Source organism: Macrobrachium rosenbergii, chromosome 4 (genome assembly GCF_040412425.1).
Source record: "Macrobrachium rosenbergii isolate ZJJX-2024 chromosome 4, ASM4041242v1, whole genome shotgun sequence".
Classification (NCBI taxonomy): domain Eukaryota; kingdom Metazoa; phylum Arthropoda; class Malacostraca; order Decapoda; family Palaemonidae; genus Macrobrachium; species Macrobrachium rosenbergii.
In genome coordinates this window covers 77,968,225-77,986,016 of record NC_089744.1, presented here as the reverse complement: position 1 = coordinate 77,986,016, position 17,792 = coordinate 77,968,225, and the positions used below count along the sequence as shown (strand labels likewise).

Here is a 17,792-nt window from a genome sequence, read left to right as displayed (position 1 = left end):
CTAGTAGTTAATGACTTAATGCAAAGGTATCATGTAGGATTTTTCTTAATAGAATTCCTCTCCTTAATGCGAGTTTTTATAAGCTCTCTCTCTCTCTCTCTCTCTCTCTCTCTCTCTCTCTCTCTCTCTCTCTCTCTCTCTCTCTCTCTCTCTCTCTCTATATATATATATATATATATATATATATATATATATATATATATATATATATATATATATATATATATATATATATATATATATAATCAGGAAAGTGTTGACTTCTGGCAAGATGGATACGTAGAACAAATAGGACGACGAAAAGGACGTGATACATATTCAGCTTTATTTACAGCCAACGTTTCAAAGCATGGCTTCATCATAAGGGCTAAAATACAGAAATAACAACAATTAAAATCAATACAAAGGACTCAGTAAAATTATTAACGTTAAAATATAGATATTAAAACCGAAACATAAAAGTTAAAACCAACCTAACGCCTCAAGAAAAGAAAACTGAGTGACCAAGAAGGGCACCAGAGGGACAGAAGAAGACTATTCAAAGATGGAACCAGTTGTTTGATGGTTAACGACTCGAGGATATGGAGAGTTTCATCAGCAGCTTGCTCTAAGATTTCAAAATCGTCATAGGAAATACAAGCTTTGCATTGTTTAGAATGTTCCCCTATGTTAGAAAACTCCTTACTTAATGTACACCCTGTTCTACGGCTAACGCCACGATGAGAGTCAACTCGCACTTTCAGCATTCTTTTGGTGGATCCGACGTAAGTCCCGAGATTACATCTCGGGCAAGTATACTTATAGACTACCAAAGAACGCATAAGGTCGGGAACAGTGTCTTTAAATTTAAAAAGAGAGCCAATTGTTCATGGATTCCTTAGAACAGGTTTGGGATTGAGACAGTAAAAGTATTTCTTTAAAATCTGCCTCAGCGTGGTTAAAAATTTTTTCATCGTTAGTAAAAGGCAAGGAAACATAAAAATCAAGTTTAGGTACTGCAGGTACAGGAAGTTTTGGTTGAAATTTATTATTCAAGAATTTTTTTAGATATTTCTCAAATAAAAGTTTAGGGTAGCAGTTATTTTGAAAGTATTTTCTTTAGCCCTGATGATGAAGCCATGCTTTGAAACGTTGGCTGTAAATAAAGCTGAATATGTATCACCTCCTTTTCGTCGTCCTGTTTGTTCTACACACACACACACACACACATATATTGTTCTATATATATATATATATATATATATATATATATATATATATATATATATATATATATATATATATATATATATATATATATATAATCACGAAAATAAAATATGGAGCGTAATGAATATATATAAATAAAGACAAAATCCACGAAGGAAAGAGAAACAATGGAGTGCTGCTATTTGGGAAGACCAGAAATAGAAATTAGCGGTATTTTGTAGATGCTGCATTATTTCAGTTATATAAGAGAGGCCCTGGCTTACATAACACCTTGTCAGTCATGTTGACAATAAGAGTGTTTGTCCTTCTTATGCAGTGTACTCGTTGCTTTCAAATCATTTTATCATTTTGGATTGCAACTCCAGAATTCAGCATTGTTTTTTATCACTGGCCACTGATACGGGAAGAATTTCTCTCTCTCTCTCTCTCTCTCTCTCTCTCTCTCTCTCTCTCTCTCTCTCTCTCTCATATATCTTGATGTTTCGTTGGTATTACCTCAAGATCCTTTGCATATGCCGTGAGATTGGACAAAAGTGTCTGCATGAAAAAACACTTCGGAAAAAGGGCCTTTATATTCGCCGTGGATTTTATGGAGGTAACTTAAGAAAAAAAAAAAACTCGAAAATTATGCCAGTTTTATGAATTCGCTGCCCGACTGATGCTTCTTCTTCCCTTATCGCATTGCCCCATTGTTCAGAACTTCGTATCAACTTTGGACGCGGAGCGTCTGGTTTGGACCACTAATTCCATATCGAAGTTTCCACCCATGTTACGTAAGCTACTTTCCCCCTTGGGCGCAAAGCACGCCCTTCTCTGCGTCGAGTACTCTACCTGGCCTCCATCCAGTGATACGATTTAATAAAGATCAGGTCGTAAGCAGTCAGTTTGGTTTTCGAAAGTCGAGTTACTGAGGCAACCTCGCTATATATTTTGGATCATATCTCTTTATTAAGTCATTGATGTCGGAGACTCCTCTAGGGCAGACCCGAATAGCTTTATGGTAGTTATTTTGAGAGTGGCTGATATGTTTGTTGACTGGATTGATACTCGTGTTTCATCGGCATTATTTGTGGAATCTGAAAGAGGAATTTGAGTGCCACACCTTGTTCGAGTATCTCCATCACTGCTATCACGTAGTTTGGATGACTTTGCAGGCAGAAAAAAAACACGTAGGGGGTTAGTGCCGTCAGTGCACCTCACGCGATGCACTGTACTGCAACCCATTCATTCCTTTTACCGTACCTCCATTCATATTATCTTTCTTCCATCTTGCTATCCATCCTTTCTTAATAATTATTTCATAGTGCAACTGCTAGGTTTTCTTCCTGTTACACCTTTTAAACTTCCTTTACTCTCAGTTTTCGTTTCAACGCTGAATGACCTCATATTGTCCCAGCGCTTGGCCTTTGTCCTAAATCTTATATTCCTTATATTCCTTCCAGACAGGAGAATCAGATCAGTAGGGAGTAAAATATTTTATCAAAGTTGAATTCTCAAGTTTATTTCAGTGAAGGAGTAACCGTCTTCCAGTTGCATACTTTCTCTTGAGAGCCTCTTAAACAATTTTATCCCAGTATTGATTTCCTTTCTTCCATTTATTTCCGTTATTTTTAACCTAAAATGGAATTTTTTCTTTAATTTATTCCATTATTTTAAACTTAAAATGGAATTTCTTTATTGTATTTATTTCCATTAATTTAATCTAGTTATTTCCTTTCATTGACTTCGGTTATTTTTATTCTAAAATGGATTTCCTCTCTTCCACATATTTCCATTACTTTAACCTAAAATGGAATATCTCTCTTTCGTCTGTTTCCATTATTTTTCATTTCATAACTTCATAGACCTTTCTTTCATATAATTCCATAAATTTTTCATTGTACAATCAGCATGTAATTTATTCCTTCTTTGTCATATGTAAAATTAGTTTAAAAAGAGATACGAACTGACTAGAGGATTGTTGGGACCATCTTGTTGACAGTTTGATTTTCTTTATATCCAGGTTTTCTTTGCACTTATCTTTAGGAATCTCGACAGCTTCTAAAGATAATTTTCATCAGCGTCCCCTGCGTAAAGAGTATAGTACCGGTTTAAGATTGAGCGAGCGACTGAGTGACTGTTGATTGGCAGTACATTCAGATTCGAGAGCTGTTACAAGGATTCATCATTCCTCCTCTTACTACTACTACTACTACTAACACTATTTTACGACGATAGCAACGTAGTGAGTTTATTACTTACAAAAGGTTCAGGTTTCTTATCCTTTTTTACTTTATTTTTAAATAATGTAATCTTTCTTTGGGCAAAACTTATGTTCAGAGGTTGATGCTCTTTCTGAAGATTTCGTCTGAAGTCACATTTCATTAAAACAGAATTTCTTTAATATATTTTTTTTTATTTAATAGATTTATCAAGATCATCGTCTGTCCTGTCTTTGGCTGGTGATTCCTCCTTTCAGTATCGTGTACTGTCTAAAACGAATTACTCTTTTGTAAACTTTGATCTCGAAACCACGGTATATTTTATTTGGGGGATTTAAGTTCTTCTGAAATTAGAAAATACATATTTTTATGCTTGCATATTTTCAGTCTGTTTTACGTGGTTTCGTGCATTCACTATTAAGAATGTTTTAGGTATTTTAGTGACTTAAGGCGCGTCATATTCTTTGAATACTGATGCTGTCAGGAAAAAAAGTACCAAGAGGAATCCCCAGTAATTGTTGAGTCTTTGGACAGGGAGCGGAATGTTAAAAAAGACAAAAAAAAAAAGATAAGAAAAAAGAAAAGCGTTGCTGAGTCGTTGGGAGGAATGCGCATAGCCGACAGCAGGTTTGCGGAGATGAAAATAATTTTGAATTTTGAGGCACAAAGAGAGAGAGAGAGAGAGAAGGAAGAAGACTGGCAGTGAGTACAACGTAACTGTAAAACAAATGTGACGGTGTCGCCCAAATCACGTGTAATTTATCAAGTGACGAATCAGAGGAAGAATCTCAGAAACTACGGGATTGCACTAAATAAATATTTGGCGAAATTTCGAGAATATTGTAATTAAGATTTCAGGTATTTTTGGTAAACTAGCTGCTGGGAACGCAAGGATTACATGCAGAAGTATTATCCGGTTATGACAGACTTACTTCATAAGAATTATGATTAGAGTTATGCAACAGACAGGTACCAAATGTGCAGCGAATCGTAAAACAAGGAATTGTAACGATGGGTCTAAAAATTCGTGAGATTTTATCGTAAGTCTGACGGGAATCATTCAGTAAATGAGAGATAATATACAACGTTAGAGTGGAAATTGAGACAGTAAATGAGAGATAATACTAAACTTTGGAGGAAGAGATTGAGAGATTTCGAAACAGAACTGACCGTGGTTACTGACTCTTAGCGGTTGCAAGTAACATTTGGTCCCGAGAATATTCAGTCAATGGGAAATAGACAATGAAAAAATCGAGGCTTGGACGTTACACAAATTTACCTGATATAAGCCGTGTAGAAAATGGGGAGCATGTTGTTGTTGCTGTTGATTAAGATAGCTTTATGCCAGCACGGTCTCTTGCTCATAGAGCAGCCCGCAAAATGGAGAGCAGAAATTGATTGATATGAAGGATGATATTAAGAAATGGATGAAAATGAAACAGGTGAAATTAAATGAAGATGAAACCGAACGTCAGATTGTAGGAAAAGGAATGATCTTAGAAGGCGGGGGAAGGTGGGTGGGGCCGTTGAGCCTCAGCTTCTGAGGTGCTGTGATTAATGGGTCGAATTCAGTCAAAGATTTGCGAGAAGTGCCAGACAGTAATCAGTCCTTGAAATTGGCGAGACTTTGACTCGAAGAGCATTGCATTTACAAAGAGGTATTATGACGAGCATATATTTAGAATGTCCATTCGTAATTATATCGTTAGTGGGTAAGGTTATTGGAATTCGATGGAACTGAGAGCTTTTGAAAACTCTCCTATTTAAGAAGAGATTTAAAAACATTTCCATTTAGTGACTGCTGCACCAGTGAGAACAGGATTAACGTTACAGAAACTAATACAGCCTGCATAGCATGTTTTGTTATGAAATAGTCCGGTAATAAATTGAACAAAGTAAGCAAGGAAGTCTTGAACAGATCATATGTTCACATTTCTGGATCTGGCTTCAACATAGAGGTGTTTTTTTTTCCAGTGCCGTATGTTCTTTTCGTCTCTCCAGTTACTACGCTTCGTCTCGACCTCACCCAACCTAGTTTGGAGCATTATTCTTTTATCGCTTCCTCCTTCGTAGTTGTAGCAGAATTGGTTCCAAGGCGATCTGCATAAGTAATGACCCCGCCCTTACCTCTTTAGCATTACTTTCTACAGGCACTGTTTCTGTCAGTTTTTATTTTGGCAGAGAGACCCTTTGCTCTCTCTTGGGTTGAACTTATTCGACATCTCTGTGGAATCATTGATCCTTTGATCACTCTTGTTTGTCATTTATTTATCAGTAATCCTAAATAGTTACTCGTTGTTTGCGATTTATTATGCCCTCGATACTGCTGAATTTGGGAAGTCAATTCATTATTATTATTATTATTATTATTATTATTATTATTTTAGTGGATGAAACCTGTTCAAATGGAAGAAGCACACAGGGATCATTGATTTGAAATTCAAGCTTCCAAAGAGTGTTGGTTTCAACCTCCCACCGCAGTCCCCACACTGCAGCAGTAACTGATCATGATATAGAGCCAGTGATTTTTCACCGCCCTGGGGGAGGCGCACGACACTAACCACTGTACCAGCGGACCAGTTCAGTTTTCTGTGATTTCAAAATGTTATTTTTTTAAAGGTTGCGTATATATTTTGTTCCCCATCTTTAGCAGCTTCTGTCATGCTTAGGAATATCATCATGTTCGTTGTAGACCAGTGTTAGATATACCTGAATTTTTGAAATGTCAATGGAAGTGTGTTCAATCAGATGGTTAGCTCCAACTTTGACCCATCACCTGCAGCTGTGGGTTCTGTCCTTGATCGTCTGTGCAGCAGCTGATTTTATGAGGTTAATGATATGCCGCCACTCGCCCTTGATACCTTTAGTGTTGTTTAGCTGATGAAGTAGCTTTTGCCGCTGCAGATTCTACAATGGAGGGTTTATAAATCAAGTTCATTTGTTTATTATGGTAAGCTTCCTGTAGGGAGGGTAGTGCCGTCAGTGCACCTCATGCGGTGCACTTTAGGCATTACCTAAGGTTCTTGGCAGCGTGCCCTCGGCCCGTAGCTCCAACCCCTTTCGCTCCTTTTACTGTACCTCCTTTCATATTCTCTTTCTTCTATATTACTTTCCACCCTCTCCTAACAAATGTTTCATAGTGCAACTGCGAGGTTTTCCTCCTGTTACACCTTTCAAACCTGTTACTGTCAATTGCCGTTTCAGTGCTGAATGGCCTCATAGGTCCCAGTGCTTGGCCCTTGGCCTAAATTCTGTATTCAGTTCAATTCTATTCTATTATGGTACGCTTAAATTCGTTGATTTTGACGGGTTTATTCTTAACTCTTAAGTTAGAAAACTTTATGATGTATCTTATCTTCATACAAATTATTTATCTGGCATAATGTTGACTGGATTTGAAACTGAGTAGAGCAACGATTATAAATATTTAGGATTAACTGTCGCGAATAAGTTTGTGCTTCTTCTAAACACGGAAATAACGCCGTCCTGAATGTAATCGGTACGGCATGTACGTTTGTCATTCTAATCACTCTCATCTCTACATGTTTGAGTGGGGCATTGTTTAAATATTTAAAGTAAACTAATATGAATAACTTTTTCGTTTTCATCTAATCGTATAAATAACAGCGTTTGGAATGTAGTTCGCTAGACAGACACATTTGTCATTGTATCCACCTTCATCTTTATGTTGTAACATTCTAGGAAAACGGTGATGTTTTAGTCTTCCAGAAATAGACATCTTTATGCTGGGAAGTGGGTGTTGGGGATACGTCCGCCATCGCAAAACCAGTTTGTATACGAGAAAAAGGTAAAAAAAAAAAAAAAATTGTTGAGAGCTTACTAGGGAGGTCGTCTGGTTGATTAGAGGCTCATCGTGAGCACTAGTCACGAATCTTTGGGAATTGTTAACACCCCTGAGCCATTTGCAGTAGAGTGTGTCAGTTCCTCAGAAAACTTCCAAGCGGCAAACTTAAGGAATTTTTATAGCTAATTCATCCCCTAAGTACCTTGAATTGGAACTGTTATTGCCTAGCTTTGGTGTATAATGTGGAGAGGAATTGAATTCAATATAGAATTTAGGCCAAAGGCCAAGCACTGGGACCTATGAGGCCATTCAGCACTGAAACGGAAATTGACAGTAAAAGGTTTGAAGGTGTAACAGGAGGAAAACCTCCCAGTTGCACTATGAATCAACTGTTAGGAGAGGGTGGAAAGTAAGATGGAAGAAAGAGAATATAAAAGGAGGTACAGTAAAAGGAACGTAAAGGGTTGCCTACAGTGCACCTCACGAGGTGCAATGACAGCACTAACCCCCAATGTGGAGAGGAGAGAGAGATTTCTCTCACCAGAAGATTCTTTCACATGACGACTTGCGAAAGGACTTAATGCAAACACTGCTTGTGTCAACTGGATCATCTTGAATACCCGGTTGAGTTTCCTTTTATGTTCCTGAATTGGATTATTTGCTTTGACCCATCCTAAGGCTATAAAGTTATTGCGTTTTGCCTTCGTTATTCTGAATTATTCCTCAACAATGGTCTACAGATATGGCTTACTAAATTTATACCTACCGTCGTCCAAATTACGCCAGCTTATGGATGGTACATTGTGTCCCTACTCTCCTTTATATTACCATCATCTTAATAGTATTGGGACACAAGCAGTAATAAATAATAATAATAATAATAATAATAATAATAATAATAATAATAATAATAATAATCCGTTTTTATTATTTTCTGAGATAACTGCAACAAGCCATTACTAATTGTTTTCTAAGATTATTGTAACGAGTTAACAGTTCTTACCTTACTTTATTTTATTTTTAACATATTTTTTCTGAAAACTTCAAAAACGACCACAGGCTTCTTACCTGCAGTGGTAATAATAAAATATTTTTTATACGTCCATTTTAACTTCACAGTAAAATGCAATTTCGTCTCAAAATCATTATCTGTTATTTTCTAAGAATATTTTTTTTACCCTAGTTTCTTATTTAATTTTATCTTGAACTTACTTCAACTTGTATTTTAATATTTTACTTACATTATATTTATTTATTTGATAATTTATCTCTTCTTCCTACTGCTCTCCTCTTTCTGTATTTCCCATCACCTTCTGTTACTTCTTTTGAATGAACACCATATCGTTTGGAAGCTTGAATTTCAAGTCAATGGCCCCTGTGATGGGCTTCTTCCATATGAATAATGCTCATCTTCTGAATAATAATGATAATAATAATAATAATTGAATAATAATAATAATAATAATAATAATAATAATAATAATAATAATAATAATAATAGGAACCATATTTTTGGAAAAATATTGAATTTCAAGTCAGTGGCCCAGTGTGATGATGGCTTGTTCCGGATGAATAGTGTTCATCTTTCATAATAATAATAATAATAATAATAATAATAATAATAATAATCTATAATAATAATAATAATAATAGGGAACCATATGTTTGGGAAGCTTGAATTTCAAGTCAGAGACACCTTTGGTGGCTTGTCCCTTGAATAATAATATATGAATAATAATAATAATAATCTTCTTGAATAATAATAATAATAATAATAATAATAATAATAATAATAATAATAATAATAATAATAATAATAATAATAATAATAATTCTCAAAACTTCTAAGTCGACCACAGGTTTCGCGTTCAAAACAAGCATTCTATGAGGAAGTGCGTGTGTTTAAGTTATGGAAAGTGCGTGGGATGTCACGCGAAAATTTTAAACCGTGGAAGGGAATGCGAATTTTGGGTCCGCAAATGGACCGCGAAAAATTTGGTGGAAGCTGTTGGGAAACTTTATTTTGGTGTGGAAAGTTGGCTTTGGTTGCCTCAGTCATCTTAAAAGAATTAAAAATGAGCGGACACGACCTCAAAACCATTCCTTTGCATGAACGTTATTTTAAGAGGCATAAATGAAGTAAGTGCTGTTCATTTATTTGTTTAAATATTTATTTATTTATTTGTTTATTTATTTTATTATTATTATTATTATTATTATTATTATTATTATTATTATTATTATTATAGTTTGTAAGGAACTTGGTGATTTCAACATGAAAATAATTTATGAATTGGCACTTGGTTATTACAGTATTCATAAATTTCGCTCTCTCTCTGTGTGTGTGTGTGTATGTGTGCTGTTTTATAGTATCTAACGACATAGCTGATTTTTAGCTGAAGCTAAATTTATGAATCGGAACTTCGTGATTACAGTATTCATAAAATTGCCCCCCGCCCCCCTCTCTCTCTCTCTCTCTCTCTCTCTCTCTCTCTCTCTCTCTCTCTCTCTCTCTCTCTCTCCTTTTCTGCAAGCTGAAGAAAAGATCGTGATGTGGAACTGTGGAATGGTTTAGTTCTTAGTCTTGACTGTGCATACTTTCGTAAGCTCACTTTTCTAAACATCCGTGTAAAGATCCTTGTGGCAAGTTCAACATTTTCCCCGCGTGCTCAGCTTAACTGGAGGTGGTTTGAAGCATTCTGAAAAAAAAAAAAAAAAAAACACTCATCTTCAGGTTTTCCCTGAGTCCGAATCACTTAAGATTTATCTTAATTTTTTTTATATATACTAAGGTGTCGTCACAGCATCAGACTCCTCTGCCAACGGCTGTATGAGAACTCAAGGAAATATGTGTAAAATGAAAGCGATGTTAAATGCAAAAGAAGAGTTTTATTAAAAAGAAGATACAAGAAACTTGTGTACAGCCAGTCTAGCATGATTGTACATGAGTGGGAATGTATAGAAAATGCGAATTAAAGAACACCCTGCCTAACAATTAACAATTAAACTCTAACTATAGATAGAACATATATCTCAGTGTGACGAAGAAGACCTTTGTCTTGTAGACCAGGGGTCACCAACCTGCGGCTCTTTCAAGACGCTTGTGCGACTCCAAACTCTGAACAAATACCTTTTTATCCATTTAAAACAAAACAAAACAAAAAAATTATGTAACACTTAAGACAATATCTGATTAAATTTTATTCAATTTTAAAAGCATATTAGTGGGATATTTTAATTTCTCCAAGATACTAATTACCCTTTTTTGTGATATAGATCATCATTCATTATCGACGTATGTCATGTCAACGCTACTGCATATTTTCATTTTAAATTATCAGATACAATAAACTTTTGCAATGTCCTGTTGTATACAGTTGCTAACCAGTTCATGTCCCTCTTCTTTCTTTTATGAGGACTCTAGTTAGATCAATTTTGTTGTAAGGGTTCATTTGACTTTTTTAAAGGAACTCTTAATTACATTATTGTTTGTAATGGTTTGCTAATACACGAAGTAATCATGCTTAGTTGCATTCAGGATGCAAGGCTGACCATGAGTCATATGGGCCGAATACGTACATAAGCAGAAATCTAAGAAACATCAGATGGAAAATGTTACCCAGCACTTTTATATGCATATTGAGAACACGTCATCAGGAACCATGCGCGCTTGATAAGCACCGGAGCCCTTTGTAGTACCTGGGCTTTCACTTTCACTTAATTCTTGGGGAACTGTGCTCATGTAACACGCGAGGTCTTGTGAATCATGTGTATGGTACTACAGTAGTTACTGCACGCACGCACACATATTCTTTTAGACGTGTGTATACGCTTCTGATATGAAAACCTCCTTTCATTTGTGCTGGTACTTTTTATTTTCTCATTTTTTCAAAGCTCATTTCTCAGACTGCCTTATTTTTTCCTCGAACTCAGCCTTCAACTGTTCATCTCTTTAACCCCAGTCCTTATGATTTCTGGCCCGCAGGGAGGCAGTGCCGTCAGTGCACCTCATGCGGTGCATTGTAGGTGTTACTTAAGGTTCTTTAAATTGTTTCTTCGGCCCCTAGCTGTAACCCCTTTCATTCATTTTGCTGTACCTCCGTTCATATTCTTTTCTTCCTTCTTGCTTTCCACCCTTTCTTAACAATTGATACATAGTGCAGCTACGAGGTTTTCCTCCTGTTACACCTTCCAGACCTTTTAATTGCCTATTTCCGCTTCATCGCTGAATGATCTCATATGTCCCAGACCTTGGCCTTTGCCCAGAATTCTGTAGTCTATTCTATTCATGATTTCTTGTATTAGTTCTACTAGGGCCAGTAGACCAACTGGAATTGTGGATGTGGTAACATTTCAAATACCCAGTGCTTTATCAGGCCTTAAAGAGAAGAGAGATAAGAAAGGGAGACACTGTAGACAAAATCAATAGACTTGTCTCCTGACGAACGCGTAGAAAAAAGAAGAAAAAAAACGAGGGAATAGAATTGCACGCCACTGAACATGGGAGAGGAGAAACAAAGTCTGAATATACCACCTATGGAATACCGAGACGTGTATTTTTGGGCAGATGTAGCACATACGAAAATCAAATGAGTTTGTGCTGGCGTTGACTTTGTGAGAAACGTTTAACGTAACAAGTGAAGCTTAGAAAATTTCTTACAGCTATTAAATTGGTGATCCAACCGAACAGTTGGCTGCATAACTAGATATGTTATTCTTATCAAGATGGTATAACAAGTCCTATATCTGCCAGTCACCATTTTATAAGATAGATATTTGCAATTACAGGGTTTCCTTTAAAAATATATAATGATTCTTTCAGTTTTGGTTTTCTGTAAAAGAAAACTATTGTCCCCGCTTTGTCTGTCCGTCCGCACTTGTCTATCCGCCTTAGATCTTAAAAACTACTGAGGCTAGAGGGCTGCAAATTGGTATGCTGATCATCCACCTTCCAGTTATCAAACATACCAAATTGCAGCCCTCAAGCCCCAGTAGTTTTTATTTTACCTGTGGTTTAAAGTTAGCCACAATCGTGCGTCTGGCAACGATATAAGGCAGGCCACCACCGGGCCGTGGTTAAAGTTTCATGGGCGGCTACACATACAGTATTATACTTGTATCGAGACCACCGAAAGATAGATCTATTTTCGGTGGCCTTGATTATACGCTGTACAGAAAACTCAATTGCGCCAAAGGAACTTCAGAGCATTTTTTACTTATTTTCTATTGGTTTCGTGTAAAACGGTGCTGGTCTTACCTCTTAAAAGTTATTTTCTCCAGTCCCACTCAATCGTTTTGGTTGATAATTAGGTAACCACATGTATATGACAATTCTTTGATTTGCTATACTTATTTAATTGTATATAACATTTTCTTCTTTGGTTAGGAATCTTCTAGATATTAATTGGTGTCCACTTAGTGGTAATAATATTTTTCATTAGCATGTCTTTTTTTCCAATATATTGATTTATCTGCAAGGTTTCCCAAGCCCAAGAAGGTACAAAACGTTAATATCTTATAAATGAAACTAAGGATATCAGTTCATTTTATGGAAAAGCTTGGCTTTCCTTAAATTACCGTTAGTCAAGAAAGCCACACCAAGATCCTCAATAGAACCTCAGTTTGTAAGAGATCCAGTTACAGGAAAAAAAAAATCTTTACTCTGGTAGATTTGAAGACGTGGAAGAATTCTTATTGATAATTCTTAAGTCAGTTTAGGTCTGAATCTTACCTTAAAATCTTAAAAAAAAAATTGGTCTACCAGTTTCTAGAGACAGAAAGTTTACATATTATACAGCTATAAAATATTTTCCAGCAATCTTAAAGGCACAAATCAAAGGAGGTGGGCAGAGCTAAGAAAAGTTGTTGGTTTTAGTTAAAACTGGTTATTACTAATAAGAAACTGATTTGCTTTTAATAAGATGTTCATGATTAGAGAAACAAAGAAGTGGACCAGCCTTACAAATGTATCTTTATAAATAAAAACAGTAATTTTCAGCAATTTTAGAATGCCACCTGTGACATTTCACACCTTGTCTCATTTTACCCCTTGCTAATTCTGAAAAATCGAACATTACTAACAAATACCTACTAAGAAGTTTCTTTGTATTGTTCCTTGGAATCTACTGACGGCTAAGTAGTTGAAGAGAGACCACACTCCTCCCTTTTCCCCACCTTTCATTCTGCACGGTATAAATTAATTTTTAAGTAATAAATGCCTATCTTTTAGAAAATAGTTCGATTAATTACAGCTTAATCCTAAGTTTACTCTTTTTCCAAAGGTATGAGTGCTTACTTGCGCCAAGGGACAACATTGAAGGCTATTTTGGGACTGCCCCCAAGATGACAAATGTGCTCCTGATCATTATGTCTGAACACAGGTAGCTACACCATTATTTGCCCAAGATGCCTCCGTAAGGGCCCCACTTCCGAGAACCTTCCAGATCGTCACGTACCTTCAACATTGCATCGATCTCTTCATGAACCGAGGTTGCCAACAGCACATCGTTATATTTCTTTCTGTCTTGATCGTAATATTTGAAGTCAATTTTGCTGTCAAACTACACCGAGAATTAGTCTTTATTAAATGTAGTCTTTTGCCAGACTTTACCTAGGAGACAGGGTCACTTTATGAAATCAGGATAGTGTAGCATAGATGATTGGTTTGCTTGCTTTTGAACTGAGAGGACCTGGAAGCTTACATTTTCTTAATGCCACAGTCTAATAGTTACTGTACCATCTTATTCATTAAAGCCTAGAAACATTCCCAGCATCACATGCTGTGAAATATCACAGATTTTCAGTCATTTTTATTTTCATATGCATACAAACCAGAGCCATCTATGTAAGAGTATTCCTCAGTGTGAGCTGGAATCTGTTATTGAAGTCTGGCAGCTATGACAACACGGGCTGGTTAAGGTGGGACACGATAGAAGGCTCTGGTTTGGATATGTAAGAAAAATACAATTTATTTTTAAATTAGTAATTTGTTCCTACAGGAATGTAAACAGGAATGTAAACCATTGCTTTAGATAGGAGACTCACCCCTTAGGTGGGAAGATAGCCTCCAACTGATTGGAATGATCATGAGCAGAGCAGCAATAACTCTTGTAACCTCCTATACAGTCTGGCATAGAGATCCAAGATTACTAGGGCCTTAGCTAGATTGAGATGTATCTAAACTCTTGTTATAGGAAAATTGAGAACCAAATGCTGCCCTGCAGATAGGGTACCACAGTTTATAAGATGGCCAGTATCTGAGTTAATTGAAATTGATGGGTCCAGATAATAGCTTTACCAACCCCACCTCCTTTGTCAGAAGGGAGAGCTGAGGAAGTGAGCATATAACCTGAAGCTATAAGATAGGATTCTCGATTATGAAGAGGCCTGTCCAGCACATACCCAGCCAGACTGCTGCCTTCCAGTTGATGGCAGAAAGGAGGAGAGAGAGAGAGAGAGAGTGTGTTACTCACCCATTCAATCTCCACATGTATGCCACTGAGTACTTTAAGCGAGATTTTTTTGTCCATGAGGAGTTTGGAGGCTACCTTACCTGATGAGAAGCCACTACAGGTGCTTGAGAAGGTTCCAAGAACTTGTGGGCAATATTCTTTGAGTTAAAATAAGGTAAAGGTAGTCAGGTACCTCCAGAAACCTGCCCTCATTACCTGTGAACCAAAATGTTCCCTGAACAGCTAGGGGCAGGCTAATGCCTCAGGTTACAAGAAATATCACACAGACTTGACAACCCTCCTCTACCCAGGATGAATTATATGTCCATTTGATCACTATGAAGCCAGAAAGATAAGGTGTTCTTGAACACAATCACCTTATGCCTGATGGTACTACAAAATAACCCTGACACTAGCCTATGAGGTAAGACTCTCACGAATAGTGCCTCAGGGCTTGCACAGGGAACAAAACATCTCAGTTGGTTCCCCCTAACAAAGTCTTGGAGGGAGGGGACCAAGGGGTTCATGAGTCTCTCTTCAGAAACTAATAGCGTTCCAAGTTTGCCAAGAGCTCATTAACAATAACAAAGGAACTCCAAGTTACAAAAGGCTTGCAACTCATCAGCATGCTAATAGAAAGTTAAGGCCAACGGAACAAGTCAGGATGAAATCTCAATCCAAGGTCTGACCTAGGACATTTGAGAGGTCAAGGCTAACAAGGTGGGGAAGACTGTTCAAAACTCCTTTGAGCATGGACAACTCTACCAAGGAAGAAAAGTCCATACCTTCAGTCAGAAGACCTGGCTCAAGGCTGAGCAATAGGCTTCACTGCGGGGACTGAAAGGAGTTTTTCTAAACAAAAGTGGACAAGTCATTCCATAATCTGCAGCAAAGCAGCTCTAGAGAGAGACTGCATGTATAACACCAGTCAGAGAAGATGGTATGTAGTGGCTGAGGCTACCTCAACATGTGGCTAACAGAGGAAAGTGGGCGATGGGAATCTCTGGATGCTTTAACCAGAAAAGTTAAGATTTTGAAAAAAAACTTGGTGTAAGGCCAACTAGGAGCTACCAGGGTTATCCAAGACCTGGAGTGACAAACACTCAGTTTATCACTTGTCAAATCAGATGAACAGGAGGAAAGGCGAAGATGTTATGGTGTTCCAGGGACTACTGGGAGGCATTTTCCAAGATACCTCAGGGTCTTGAACAAAACTAACCCCGTGTAGGGGGGCAGTTCCATCAATGCACCTCACATGGTACATGGTAAGCATTACTTAAGGTTCATTGCAGCATTCCTTCAGCCCCAAGCTGCAACCCCTTTCATTCCTTTTACTGTACCTCTGTTCATATTATCTTTCTACCATCTTACTTTCCACCCTCTCCAAACAGTCATTTCATAATGCAACTGCAAGGTCTTCCTCCTATTGCATCTTTAAAACCATCTTTACTCAATTTCCTTTTCAGCACTGAATGACCTCACAGGTCCCAGTGCTTGGCCATTAGCCTAAATTCTATATTCCATATCCAACTGAACAAAAGAGAAGAATATCAGGAGCTTTCCATAACTGTGTGGCTACAGGTATATTACTAGGGTTCAATAAAGTTCTAAAAACCTTCTTCCCCATGCAAGCGAGACCAGTTGGTCCTTACTTACTGCCAAAACATTTCTAGCAGCCAGTGACGGGGTTTACCAGGGTGATAGCTCAGTGTCATTGTGTACTCCTCACTTGAGAATCAACTTTGCCAGCTGACAAGAGATAAAATGAAATGTACCCCTCATTTGTTGACATAAGCTACTACGGTTATGTTGTCGCTATGAATGCTTGCAGAGCTAGAATTCTTGCTCACATTTCCAAGATGTTGATACAGTATACAGATGAGGTTTGTCTTAAATCCACACACCTGAGGTCGACAGACCACTCAAATGAGTGCCCCATCCCTTCTTCAGTGTCTGAAAACAGCAGCAGCTCTGGAGGTGGGGAGATCAAGAGAACTCTTACTCCCACTAGGAGGTTCCAGTCATCCAGTCACCAAGTAGGGTCCTCCCTTGGTTCCTACTAAAGGAAACGAGCTGAGAGGGAGGGTGACATGAGACTAATGCTGCTTCAGTTGCCACTGAAGCAAGTGTGGGTGGAAGCACTTATGAGGAATGGGCTCTATCCCTTCCCTAATAGTATGACAGGCATTGCCCTAATCATGGCAGATGGAAAGGGGAACTGCAAACCTCAACACCTATCTTCTGCCTTCTCCCCCTTACTTTACTTCCTAGGTAGAGCTGGAAGGGAAGGCTGAAAGGGCTGGGAAGGCTCCTGGCCCTTCCTATAAGAATAAGTTTGGGTTCACTGTCTGTCTCATGGTGGGGAATTACACCCGCCCCCCCACATCAAAAACAGACAGCATGGCTGACCCTGGAGGCTTATTTGTTACCCTGGAGGACTTGAAGGAATACGGTGGATCAAGGTGTCCCACCTGGTTATCAAAGACCTCTTCTCGACAGCTGCCTCCATTTTGGATGGAATATGTGATTTAGGCATAACGCCAAGCACTGGGACCCATAGGATCATTCAGCGCTATGATGAGAATGAATGAAAATGGGAATCATATAAATTTATAATGAGTTTATCTAATAGTTTTTAACTTCTTATTATTAGCAAGAAAGGGAGATGCGAATAGAGATTTGTTCTTCGACCTGCTCTGTAGAGCAAGACTACCCTCAGCTGAACTAGTCAGGAGAAAAGCACAGTTGCAAGCAGTCTGCATCTTCTGGCATGTCAACAGTGGGAAAGGAACATGCTTAATCTGCTAGACAGCAGGGAACCTTCTGATTTACAGATCAGACTGTTAAACTGATCAGACACCATCAGCAAGCAGTGACCTGATCAGTCAGAATGATTGCTTTGCCTTCAGTATGCTCTACTGTATTGACAAAATGGTCTCTACAAAAGAACAATGTTTGCTTCCCACAAGATCATTAAACTTTTGAGCCAAACAAGCTCTCAATTCCATGACTGCCTGAAGGTGTTCTGAAGGAGAAGAATCCTCAGGACTTAACAGATTCCCCAAAGGGAGAGTTGGTTACTCTCCTTAAAGAATGGCTGACACACCAGTTTGCCCTGGAGGGCAC

At 37.8% G+C, this 17,792-nt stretch overlaps 1 long non-coding RNA gene across 1 annotated transcript in view; it reads left to right on the top strand.

The window, feature by feature from the left end:
• LOC136836655 (uncharacterized) overlaps nucleotides 1–16,002 on the top strand; it is a 157,994-nt gene extending 141,992 nt beyond the window's left edge. Inside the window, exon 4 of the long non-coding RNA XR_010852441.1 lies at nucleotides 13,497–16,002. This is a non-coding gene — a long non-coding RNA (uncharacterized lncRNA). The remainder of the gene's footprint in view (nucleotides 1–13,496) is intronic.
• The last annotated feature ends 1,790 nt before the right edge of the window (nucleotides 16,003–17,792 follow it).